The 12,629-nt window shown below is 47.9% G+C and overlaps 1 protein-coding gene across 7 annotated transcripts in view; it reads left to right on the top strand.

The window, feature by feature from the left end:
• Positions 1-358: 358 nt before the first annotated feature.
• LOC136833386 (DNA (cytosine-5)-methyltransferase 3A-like) overlaps positions 359-12,629 on the top strand; it is a 332,296-nt gene continuing 320,025 nt past the window's right edge. For 4 of the 7 annotated variants that reach the window (XR_010851452.1, XM_067095455.1, XM_067095456.1 and 1 more), the window contains exon 1: positions 368-495. The gene's annotated coding sequence lies outside the window, so the exon portion shown is untranslated. Of the gene's footprint in view, positions 496-12,629 lie in introns of all 7 variants that reach the window. The other 3 variants (XM_067095458.1, XM_067095454.1, XM_067095457.1) reach the window with 2 other exon arrangements.

Genomic DNA, 12,629 nt, shown 5'->3' with positions numbered 1-12,629 from the left:
AGGCTCCTATTTTTTCTCTAGTGCAATCAACTCGTTTCCCGTGATGTTATTACGTGTTTCTATGTTGGCAAATAATGTTGGAATACCACTACTGTTTCATAGACCTTTTTTCCTCCTCTAGTGCCATATTTACTTTCTTAACATCCCTATGTTTTCTAATTTCTTTTAGTAGGTACGCTACCTTTTGATTTTCCGTATTGATACATGAGTCCATTGAGCCATTTAGTGTGAGCATCTTCTTTCTCTGCATCTTTTCCACGTCTCTGAGGGGTCGATGTTTCTGTATCAAAAGCGTATGGCACCACAAAAAAGCTGATAAGCATCGTCAAAACAGCAGACCAGAACAAGAAACCGAGACGTTCCAAACCCAATCCTCATTACTACTAACACCAGAGCGGAATCATCTGTTAGGTATGCAGGCATCACGACCCACTTTCCAATTCAAAATATCTGTACGATACATGTAATCTTGAGCATCGGGTAGTGGGCATTTTGGTAAGAACCATGATTATTTACGTATGACGGAACACTTATTAGTGTAAAGAGCATCTTCCCTTGATGAAGTTGCTGTTGCTTCTATTAATTGAGTAGACGGCAGCCGTATAAATAAAATGACGCTTGGCCTAAAGGGCCAGTGTTCGCTGCTCACTAGTCCCAACCGTGTTTGCTTTTTAACTTCTATTTTAATGGGTGTAATTATACCTTAAACCAATATCGCAATCCTGAGCTGAAAAAATATGGTCAAATTCAACTTGAAATCATTAGAGCTATCGTATTTTGGACTTGAACGAGTGAAATACAAGGATGGATTTAGTCTAACACAGCCTAGGCTAACTCAGTGGGCTCGGCGGGTCCTTACCTAACTGGAGACAACACTCCCTCTGGGCCCCAAACTAGGGGCCAGGTCCTGACATTACCCAGGCGGCTGCCCCCTCTCTAAACCTAGGGTGCCAGGGCCTTTCCTTGCTGGCTCAACACCCCATAGGCTAACTTAACCTAGGTGGTGGACCCTTTCCTAACCTAGGGGGCCAGGACCTCAACCAACTTAACAACCAAGGGCAGTGGGACCCTACCTAGCTGCGGTTTTGCCCCTTGACCCCCATAGCTCTTCCTTGAGCTTAGTCGGTGAAGTTGTGGCCTTGCACTCGTTAGGCCCAAGTTCGCCTCTCTGGCTGGCTAATGAAGAGTTAGAGGAATTTATTTCTGATGATAGAAATTCATTTCTCGCTATAATGTGGTTCGATTCACAATAAGCTGTAGGTCCCGTTGCTAAGTAACCAATTGATTCTTAGCCATGTTAAATAAGTCTAATCCTTGGGCCAGCCTAGGAGCTGTTAATCAGCTCAGTGGTCTGGTAAAACTAAGGTATACTTTTTTGGACCCCAACCTACCTAATTTAGGGCATGTAGGCTAAATTAAAATAATAGGATTGCAACTAACCTAACTGAGGGTGCCACCCTTGATCACAATCAGAATTTGCAGAAATATTATCAGCATGATAAAATTCTTCCTTTGTATTTCACTCTTGTATTTTCCACCACCCAATAACCCTAGTTTCCCTGTGGTCCCTGAAATAGGATGTAAGGAAGGGGTTGGCACCAACATTTTCAAAACTAAAAAATTGAGGGTGGAACTATATAGTAGCTCATGGTGGCGACTGCCTTCTAACTTAACTTTTCTACAGTTTTTGGTTGCTAATTATCTATTTACCTTTAATTTTGGCTCAGCGCAATTAACCTGCAATTAACCCCTGAAGTCCATCCAACAAGGGGTTTCCATACGCATAATCTTCACAAGACAGAGCATGGGTACGTCAGTTTCGAACGGTTCATATCCCGTCCGGCAAGTGCAATAACTTGTTAACGTATGGGTACCACCCCCCCGGGCCAGTACTAAACGCAGTGAAGGGACATTCCATTTGGCCGACAACAAACAGATGCACCACCAGTATCAGAACCCTAAAAGTGTAGAAAAAACCAGTTGAAAAAGGTAAAACAGGCGTGGAGCTAATATATAGAATTACCAAATTGGGTTTTAGTCTTCTAATTTAAGTGAAGTGGAGTGTCAGAAACATGGAAAATGTATACTAAAAAAACATGTTAATCATATTTTCAGCTTCAGAATGTGACTATGATTTACAGTATAAAGAACTAAATTATGAAATTTTAATTAGATTTTATCTTAACCAGAATCAGAACTTGCAGAAGTTGGCTACATAGCAGTGTCTAATTACCCCCTTGTAGGTCCATTTCACTATTTCTTAATCCCCCCCACCTAAAAACCCATTTGTTCCGACACAATATACAAACTATCGGTCCTTTACATTAGGAGTTACTTACGGTGAAGCTGGACACTGCCGTTAAACTCTTGAACAAGGTGGTTAGGCAGTAACCACCGTCATTCCCCCCTGCCTGGATGTAAACATTCCAGTTTGCTTTCGGCTGTCATTCATTGAAGATGTGTTTTCGGATCTCTTTCCCTAACTGTCGTTAGGCTCTATTACTCCGGTGGGATCTTTCTGTATTTTTTGTGTATATATTGTGTTTGATATTTATTAATATAAATCCATGATTTGTGATAGCCTTGCTTAAGCCATCGTTCCTTTGCGTCTGTGTCTTGGGTTTTGAAGGCAAGGGCGTATTTAGAGGGACATAACGAGTGGTAATGCTTCTCTTCTAGTAGCCCTTTACTTAGGCACTGAAGCTGTTCCCTGTACATTGGAGATATTAGATTGGGACGTAATATCTTCGCTCCGTACATTGATCGGGACGTAAAAAGTTCACTCCTTCTTGGGCTCCGCCCTCCGTGTACAAGGGCATGACTACTTCCTTTCTACTTATGCTGAGTGTTGTTTCACCTGTGGTATGGAGAGTTGCGTGGGGGGGTTGATTTTTGTGGGTGTGTCGGTAAGTTTGCCCCACAGAGCCCTTGGTGGCCTCCTCCTTCCTTCTCTCTCCTGTAGGTTCTTCCTTATCTCTCCTCTCCCTCTTCTCTCGCTCATTGGGGCTAAGACTGCGAGGTTGGCGGTCAGGCAACCTCTTCTCAGGGGCCTCTCGGCCATGGGGGAAGTTCCCTCAGAGCTAGAGAATCTCCCTCACTAATCATCTTTGCTTTTTCTTTCAGGTTGACAGTGAGCATCGAGGCACAGCCAGTAGTTGGCTAGATATCTCAGTTGGGATACTTTGCTTGAAAGGAGTCCGACATTCATACAGTGTTGCTCGGGATATACCACAGTACCTGGTTGGAATGGCATAGTTCCACATCATGGTCATTCTGACTGTTCCCGCTGATGTGGATCGATCACTGTCATTTCTGTCCTTCGTGTATGCTGTGGCACTGCTCCTGCTGCTTCCTGTGCTATGCTCTTGTTGACTTGGCGAGTCTCTGGGTGGCTCTTCCTGGTCTCCTGCGTCAGCTGTCCTGATCGTGCTTGCTGCTTCTCCTGGTGGTTGTGTCCTGGGCTGCTTCCGTTTGTGATCTTGCCTAGCTGGCCTGGAGGTTACGATGTTTCGTGTCCACCATCCTGTAGATGTCAGGGAGTGAAGGTGAAGAGGTTGCCCCTGTGGAAGTATGCCGTCTTCTTCAACTTATCTTTGATTTCGTCTTTTGCTGCCTTTCCTTCCTCCCTGAAGTTCGAGGGGCCCCAGGAACTGGATAGACCTCTGTCGGCCGAAGGAGAGGAAGGCTGCTTCTTCCCCGTGATGTCCTTGGATGTCCAGGGACTGCCTCCTTCTGAGGAGGCAGTGGGTCTATCGTTGGCTCTTCCCGATCTTCAGGTTCGGGGAACCAGTGCATACCCTGGGTTTTGTGTTTCGGGAGCTGTGGTTATGCCTCTAAGACGGGTGTTGCTTCGGGACTCGTTTGCGAGCTGCTCTGAGTGCTCCGAGATTCTGTGGAATATCGACTATCCTGATTAGGTCTGGAGTACTCTCCTCGGCCCAGTTTGGGAGCAGTGCAAGAGAAAGGGCTGAGGCACCCTGGTGTCTCAGCTCTTCCTGCATGCACTACAAGGGCTCTGAGTGCTTACCAGTGCTTGGTCTGTTCCCAGCCTGGTGTCTCGATCCTGTTGGTTCGAACACCAGAAGAAGCAGGGAAGAGATTCCCTTCAGGAGTCCTGCAGGACTTCTAAAGGGACTGACTGTCTTCTGGGAGACAAGTTTTTTCTCATTAGCTCTTGCAGCCTCGGGCGGGAAACCAGTTCGCATTCTCCTCTGGGGTCTAGCGTTTGGGGCTGCGAGGCGCAGCCTCAGAGGTCACTCCCTCATTGCCAGTCGTAGAAGTCTGTGTCTAAGACTGGTTCTGTGCCTGGCTCTTTTCAATTTCTTAGGAAACCGAAAACAGCCTCCCCTGATTTTTGCGAGTCTTGTAGGTCGCTTGAATTCTATGAATCGTGAGCGCTTTCCTGGCGAGAGGCACAGGAAGAAGAAAGCTCTGAGACACCCACGTGTCTCGGTGTTGAGATGCCAGGTGTCAATACTGCCTGTCAGCTGCTTCCGGTTTTGGCGGGTTTCATCCTCATGCCTTGAACCAGGGGTTCAAGCATGCAGTGATAGCAGACACAGAATTCCCTTTAAACCTTCTCTCTTCAAAGGGCCTCAGCCTTGAAGGAGTTTAGAGTTCAGGAAATTAGCACTAGTTCACGGCAGATGAGTTCCACCCTGTCCAGTTCTGATTGCGGTCACATGCCAGCTCAGCTCTGCTCAGCTCCCTTGGCTTGCTCGCCCTGCCCAGCCCCTGGTCATGTTTACGAGACTGGCCCTGCTTGGCTCAACTTCGCCCGCTTGTCCCCAGTCCACCGCTTACCACCCAGTCTGGATCCCATTTGTGTGATCGGCTCGGCTCTGCTCGGCCCCGCTCGGTTTTCTGAATCGGATTCTTGGTACTGTTCCATGAACTTTCTGCTCTTCCAGGAAAGCTCTTTGCCATGGCACGAGCTTTCTTCTTCCCCTGTGTGACAATACTCTCCTTTGGTTGATTATCAAACATGGACTGCCTCTCCTGCTGGTCTTACTGGCAGGACAGGTAGGGGTACTCTTTCTCCTCACCTGTTCTCTTTTCCTCTTGGTTGCTCCAGAGGCGCTGAGATGAACAGAGAGAGCTCGATGAATTTGTCTTTGGAGTTCAGCTGCCTGTTGTGCTTTGGGTATCGGATTATCTCTTAGTACAACCAGGTAGTGAGTAGGGGTATCTTGGGATCTGTCAAGGTCTCCTCCAAGGAGAGAGGTACAGGAATTTCATGCCTGGAAGGCAGAGAGGGTCATCCTTCGAGTTTTGATCGCCTCGATTCGTCAGCTTGAGGATCCCGGGAACAGGACCGGCTCCCCAATGAATAATCTTCATCACTACAACCCTTCCAGTTCCTGAAGGGGCCTTCAGGGTCCACCGCGGTCCTTGCTTGTGAGAGTGTTCTTGACTAGATGAATACTTTTCTTTGGACAAGAAGTTCACTTAGGTCGAGACTCAAGCTCCTCTCTCCTGCCTCGACAGATTACTTATTCTTCTTGCCTCGGAGGGTCTTGCCGACTTCAGGTTGTCCCTGATTCTGCTTCACCTGACTGGGTTCTCTCTGCTTCTCCTTTCTGTGAAGGGTATTCTTCCGCTCCAGGCAATCTCCTGATGGATCCACGATCCTTCAACTTTTAGGCTTTCTCTCCTTGGATATGACCATTCCTGGAAAGAATGCTGCCTTCTGGAGACTGGTCCTGTCCAGGGGTGGGTCTTCCTATACCAGATGGCAATGTGTGGGCAATTCTGGTGCTAAGAAGGAGGACTTTGTCCAGTGGATCTCCGCCGTAAGTCCCAAGTTGCCTCGGCCCTCAGGAACGAACCTTTACTTGGTTCTGCCTTTCTCTTTCAGAGATTTGCCAGATACCGCATGGTAATCAAGGTTCGTACCAGGGCACTGCCTTGTCCTTTGGACAATGGCCAAGACCTTTGGTCTTAGTCATCTAAACTCGACCTTGAGTTCAAGCCAGCCCCCTCAGCTCCTAAGAAGTCCCAGGCTTTGTAAGAAGATCGCAGAACACATATCCCTCTTCTTCCCATCTGGGAAAGTGCTCATAACTGTCTTTCCACCCTTTTTTCCATAGGGGAGGAGGGCGGAAGGGAAGAGAGGCAGAAGTTCTCCTACTCCAAATGAGTGGATGAAATGATACTTATTGAGTCTCTGGAGCTGGCAGCGACATTGCCGAGAGCTGGGAATTGATTCTTTCGGGGAAGTATTTATTTCCCTTGGGTCTCAGCAATTCTTTTCGTCAAACTTCCATCCCCCTTCCTCTCCCTGTTCTCGATTCAGGAAATGCCAGCCCAGCTAAAGCTGATCGTCTTGGTATCCTGTCATCTTGCAGAGGCTTCCCCATGGTGGAGGATGAAGGAGGTCTGCTATTTGCCCATCCTTCTTTTTCTCTTCAAGTATGAGGAAAGAGTTAGGTTAATGCTTGCCTGAAGGAACCTTCAAATGTGCATATTCCTCACATCGTGTGTCTACTTCCTGACTCACTGATCGAGGAATAGGCTCACACCTGTAAGACTTTGTCTCGAAGGTGTGTAACTGAGACAATTAGTACCTATCAACATCCTGAACTCAAGGCAGCCTTTTGGCCTTCCGAGAATCAGGATGAGTATTCTGATATGCAGTGGTTTCATTGAACAACAAAACCACAGTATTGGCATCCATCGACAAACGAGGGAATCTTTTTTCCTCCTGTTTCATCTGTTGACATTTTTGCAGGTACTCGAGTGTTCTATGGGGCATTCTATAGCTCAGTGTAGCCAGATACATTCCCAGTGGGGATGTATTGGTAGGCGAGAGCTCGACCTGGGGTTTGAGTTTTTTTTTTTGTTTTAAGTCAATTTATTGCATTACTGGCATCAGACATTTAAGTACATGGTGACAATATTAGTAATTACATCTATATGGAAATTAACGTATACAATAGAATTCACATAGAGTACAACAATGGCCTAGCTCTAGTTAATATCACACACAGTCTATTTGATGAAAGGAAATACTTGTTCAGTGACCACCAAAGTGAGGATGCGATGAGAATTTCATCAAGCAAATTATAGTCTGTTAACAATTGCTTACATACATCAACTACTGTGAATATTTGTGGTAATAAATTGGTAACAAGTGGACATTCCAGGCAATAGTGATGTAGGGTGTTGGCGTTGGGCGCGTCATATAACCTACAGGAAGAAAATTGAGGAGCCCCATCTTGCCCAGCCACCTGCCAAACTGGGCGCCAACCCAGTCGAAGACGGGCACACACAACGTTATTTCGACGAACCATGAGTCCATTGCGGCGATACTTGTGTTGGTGAGGAAGGAAGTGGTCATAGTGTTGTATTGATACACTGGTGGCCTCTCTGCATTACTACGACGATGGGTGGGTGAGCGGGCAGCCTGGTTGGGGTTTGAGTGATTGGGACAGAACATTCTCTTCACTTTTCCTCACGAAGATTCACGAAGAGACTGCTTGACTGAGAGATCCCTACTGTCTTTCTGGTACCTCCCTGCACATCAAAGTCAGTAGTTTTCTTGCTCCTTCATACCAGACCCAGTGGCCGCTACGGTGAGGCATGCTGCCTTTTGGAAAAATCAATATCTCATTTTTCCTTCCATATTTGTCTGTTTATAAGGGATTCATAAGCATTACTCACCCGAGTTACAGACACATGCTGAAGACATCGCCTTTCGCCTGACCTGATAGCTCTGCTTCAGGCATCGAGAAGAGTTGTGCTTGACCATCCTCCTGTGTAGCAGCACAAGAAGTGATTCTTCAGGCAGTACATCCGTGTGTTCAGGACTGGGGACCTTCCAGCTTTCCTTGCAAGCATAGGCTTTCTCACTGAGCGGCAACAGATATATAGCTGGATATCTCTTGAAGTCCTCTGCAACACTGTCCCAGGGACTGGATCTCTCTTCCCTGTTGGTGTCGTTGTGGAACCTCTTCTCAGGTCAGAATTACCCTTCAAGTCGGACTTTCGTCTTCTCTGCCAAAGGTTGCTTCTCTCCCTTTCATCTGTGAAGAACGTGGGCCCTTCTGAGCTAGTCTTCCATCTGAAGTAGCCTTTTTAAATATCTAACTTCCTGGTAGTTACATATATATAGCTTTATCCCGCCGATTCGGCCGCGCGCACGGCAGAAAATTAAAATTAGCGGCAATCGCGATAGATGGTCAGGTGACCATACCTGTCAAGCCCTCTACCAGGTACCTGGAACCATTCCCAATTGTCCTCAGAAATTCCCTGCCGTCGTTCTAGCAACACGTTGGAAATTCGCTCTGCTATTGGTTTGCTTTGTCTACAATTGGTGAAATTTACCATTACTTGGTTTTGTTTTTCGTTGATGGCTTCTGCTGATTTTGGATTTTCCTTGATTTCTATTTCACACTAATAAGATAGATTTTGTTGGTTTCCGACTTGGACAGTTTTATTTGAACTTGCTTTTTGGATTCTCAAGATGGCTGACTCTGTTGTCAGAATGTGTGTGAGGAGGATGCAAGACCGGCTTCCAAAGGCTGCTCTTGATCCCCCCACAGTATGTAAGAAATGCAGAGGTCATGTGTGCATTTGATGATAGATGTAGGAGTGTGGTTTGTCTGAGAGAGTGGAGAAGTATATGATCGCTATGTGAGGCGATTGGAAAAGGACAATTAGGAGAGCTAGATCTTCAGTGTTCTGTCAGCTAGGTCTTCTGATAGTCAAGTCCTTTCTAACTTGTCTGATACTAATATTCCTGATCCTAGCCCTAAGGTAGTAGTGCGATCCTCCTGCGGAATTGGAGGTAAGTGAGCCGTCTTTGAAGATGCATGGCTGCTTTTTCTGCCTTAGGAGTTACAGTGCAATCCCTTACTTTGGATAGGAAGTGATGTGGGGCAGTGCATAGTTTGCAACAAGTTCGGTGACAGTGTTAGTGTAGTGGAGGGTCGTCCGTTCGTGTCTGTCACGCTCCTAGCCCTGGACCTCTTCCATGCTCCCCAACCCTGGGAGAAGGAAGGCTGACAGGCTAAGGGGAGGTGAGAGCGTTGAACAACAGTGGACGTCCTCGGCGATCCTGTTGGCGCATCCCAGGGCGCTCCCCCTCACTTGCAGGAAAGGCGAGATGAGGAAGTGTTCGTCATTCTCGGATGACGCAAAACCAAGGCGTGGTTGGCGTAATCTCAGAATCAAGACCTATCAGAGACGCAGGTCCCCCTTCCCTCTCCAACAACCCTCTTGCAGCAAATGGAGCTCTCCGGAGAGATTCCTGTCGGGAGGAAGACAGCGTGTCCGCGCTAAACAGAGGCGTGGGGCGATAACTTCGTTGGAGGAAGAAGGCGTGTACATTACGTCAGTTCACGCTTCTCCTCCGCCCCCAGAATGGGGCGATGCCATGGCGGCGTCACCACCTCATCATCAGAAGATCCCAGCAAGAGTCTCGAGCTGTAGAAGTACATGCAGTGCCATCTCCAGTTGTTTCCCAGCAGCAAGAGGCACCGCCGTAACGTTCTTGTCAGAAGTTCAGCAGTCCTCCCGTCTCTGTTTGACGCTTACAAGTCGCAAGGGCTAAGAGAAGAAACCACACAGGAAGGAACCTAAGGCGTCAACAGACCCAGGAAGAGGATAAGACAGGAGTTAGGACAGCGAGGCGCTAACAGCCAGCAAGACGCGGACTCGCTGCAAGTTGCAGCGCTCATAGGCTCTTCCGCGGCAGCAAGCCGCACGCGTGACGGGAGGTGACAAGGATCGTGGCGGCTCCTGCGCGCAGCAAGTTGGGCGCATCGTGGCGACGCAAGCAGGACGATACGCACAATTCCCCACTTGTTCGACGCCGGAAATAGCGAATCCTTTGGAAGAGATCTCGGAGGAGGAGACGCAGAAACTCTTCATGCTGCAGATCTGAAAAAAGACTACTTGCGCTATTGGTGGACTTATATCCCAATGATTTCCAACAGGCTGTACCTCGGAGTCGCCCTCGCAATTTATGATGGGTAAACCCCAGAAGTCTTCTTCCTTCAAAGAAGACAGTGTTAGCCAGATCAGTGAAGAGAGCTTTTCGACACTGAACAATTGGATTTTAAAGAAGAAAGAGAACGGGGAAGGACAACCTTTTTCCTTTCCCCCATTTGTAGATTGGCTTCTAGATCCAGCGTGTTATGAGATGGGGAGGCTCGGCTTGGGGAGTTCTGCCTCCTCCCAAGGGGACTTCTCCAGACTCATAGACTCTTCGCGTAGAACAGCCATGACAAAGGCCAAGGTTCTGTGGTCCACTTCGGAAATGGACCACTTGCTGAAAGGCGTCTTCAGGACTATTGAAGTCTTCAGCTTGATGGACTGGACTCTGGGAGCTCTCGTAGATGTTACAGATGAGGAAGAACGACACGCCAAATGCACCTTGTTGCCTGTCTCGATAAAGCTGTGAGGATGGGACAGTCGAACTCACTGCCCCTTTTCAGCAGGTGTTATTAAGAAAGAGCTATGCTGTGTTCGTTCCTGGCGTCAGGAGTGACTCTCGCTCAGAGATCAGAGCTCTTGTATGCTCCCTCAACCAAACAGCTCTTCCCTTCAGAGCTGGTTAAGGACTATCAGCAGCCCTTGCGCAACAAACAACGTAAGATCTGATCATATGGACTGCTAGGAAAGTTCTTCCGGCAAACTTTTTTAGCCAGGAAGGAGAAGGAACCGCCTCCCTACACTTCAGCCCTTTCGTGGGAGAGCCCTTTGAGAGGAAGTCGAGAATGGCTGCTGGAGGACAACCTCGTAAGAACTCCAAGCAGCAATCGAAACCCAAGAAGTGAGCACAACAACCTCCAGACACAAGTGGGAGCCAGGTTATTCCACTTCTGGCAAGAGTGGAGCCAAAGGGGAGCGGACGACTGGACAGTCGAAGTACTGAAGGAAGGATACAAGATCCCTTCCTAAGGAAGCCTCCTCTTTCACCAGAACCGTTAGAGTTGACAGCTACATACTCGGGAGCAAAGCAGCAGCTCTTCAAGAACAGGTAACCCAGATGCTATCAAAAGCAGCAATAGAGAGTAAAGGACCTCTCGTCAGAGGATTTTACAACAGACTTTTTCTGGTACCCAAGAACTCGGGGGTTGGAGACCAGTTCTGGACAAGTCCACTGAACAAGTACGTAAAGCAAGTCAAGTCTGCTATGGAGACATCTGCGTCCCAGTCCTAGCAGGCACCAGACAAGAAGACTGGATGGTATCGATGAGACCTGCAGGACGCGTATTTTCACGTACCAATTCACCCGAACTACAGAAAATATCTGAGGTTTGTGCATCTCTGGACAACTTATCAGTTCAGAGCACTTTGTTTTGGACTAAGCACGGCTCCTTACGTTTTTTCACGAGTGGTATCGAACGTAGCTCACTGGTTACATCTAAAGGGATAGAATATAGATGTACCTGGACGACTGGCTAATCAGAGCCAGATCGCAAGAAAAAGTGTCTGGAGGATCTATAAGTGACAATGAATATGACACAACAGCTAGGACTGGTAGTAAATCTAGCCAAATCACAGCTGGCGCTTCACAAGACATCATCTACCTGGGGATGAGGATTCAGTCAGTGGTTTTGGGCTTTCCAGCCCGGAAACGCATTCTGGATTGCTTAGAAAGGTGAAGCTCTTTCTAGGGGAGATGGACCTGCTCGTGAGGGAGTGGATGAGTCTGCTGGGTACCCTCTCTCGATCAAACAATTCGTCTCCCTGGGAAGACTACATCTACATCCACTTCGGTTCCATCTGTCGGGTTATTGGAAAAGAGGCCAAGACCTAGAGACGTGGATTCGATCCCTCTGGGAATCAGGAATCAATTGAGTTGGTGGGACAACCCCAACAAACTACAAGAAGGCCTCGAACTTCAACAGAAGAACCCCGACCTAGTGTTGTATTCAGCGCATCGGACGTGGGATGGGGTGCAACGCTGGGAAGGGTGAGATCTCAGGTCTATGGGAAAACCATCAGAAGAAATGGCATACAAACGTCAAGGAACTGGTGGCCATTCATCTAGCCTATTAGTGCACTGCCAGGAGAAGGTCCAGAACAAGATAGTAGGGTCAACGCGAGACAACACCACAGCGTTGGCCTCCACATCAGGAAACAGGGTGGCACCTCGTTGGATTCCTTTACGAGGCAGCAAAAGATCTGCTGTGGGCAGAAGCAAACAACATAACTCTGATAACCCGCTTCAGAGGGAGAGAAGAACGTCAGAGCGGATCTTCTCAGCAGAGGGAAGAACAGGTTCTCATGACAGAATGGACCCTACATCACGAGGGTGTGCAACAGGCTTTGGAATCTGTGGGAGAACCATCAATAGACCTCTTTGCGACACAGAGAACAAAGAGGTTACCAGTCTACTGCTCTCCAGTCCCAGACCAGGAAGCAGTGGCAGTGGACGCCTTCCTCATGGATTGGGAAGGACTAGACACGCACGCTTTTCCCCATGCAAGATCCTAGACAGAGTCATGAAGAAGTTCAGGAGAGTCGAACGACACCCGAGATGACCCTGATAGCTCCGTTTTGGCCCATGAGACCATGGATCACAGAAGTGATGGAGTGGCTAAGTAGACACCCCAGATCGTTACCTTGTCGGAACGATCTACCTCAGATAGCCACATATCGAGAGATACCATCAAAAT

Source organism: Macrobrachium rosenbergii, chromosome 51, assembly GCF_040412425.1.
Source record: "Macrobrachium rosenbergii isolate ZJJX-2024 chromosome 51, ASM4041242v1, whole genome shotgun sequence".
NCBI classification, from domain to species: Eukaryota; Metazoa; Arthropoda; class Malacostraca; order Decapoda; family Palaemonidae; genus Macrobrachium; species Macrobrachium rosenbergii.
The sequence above is the reverse complement of the archived record's forward strand: the minus strand, read 5'-3'. Positions and strand labels throughout refer to the sequence as shown.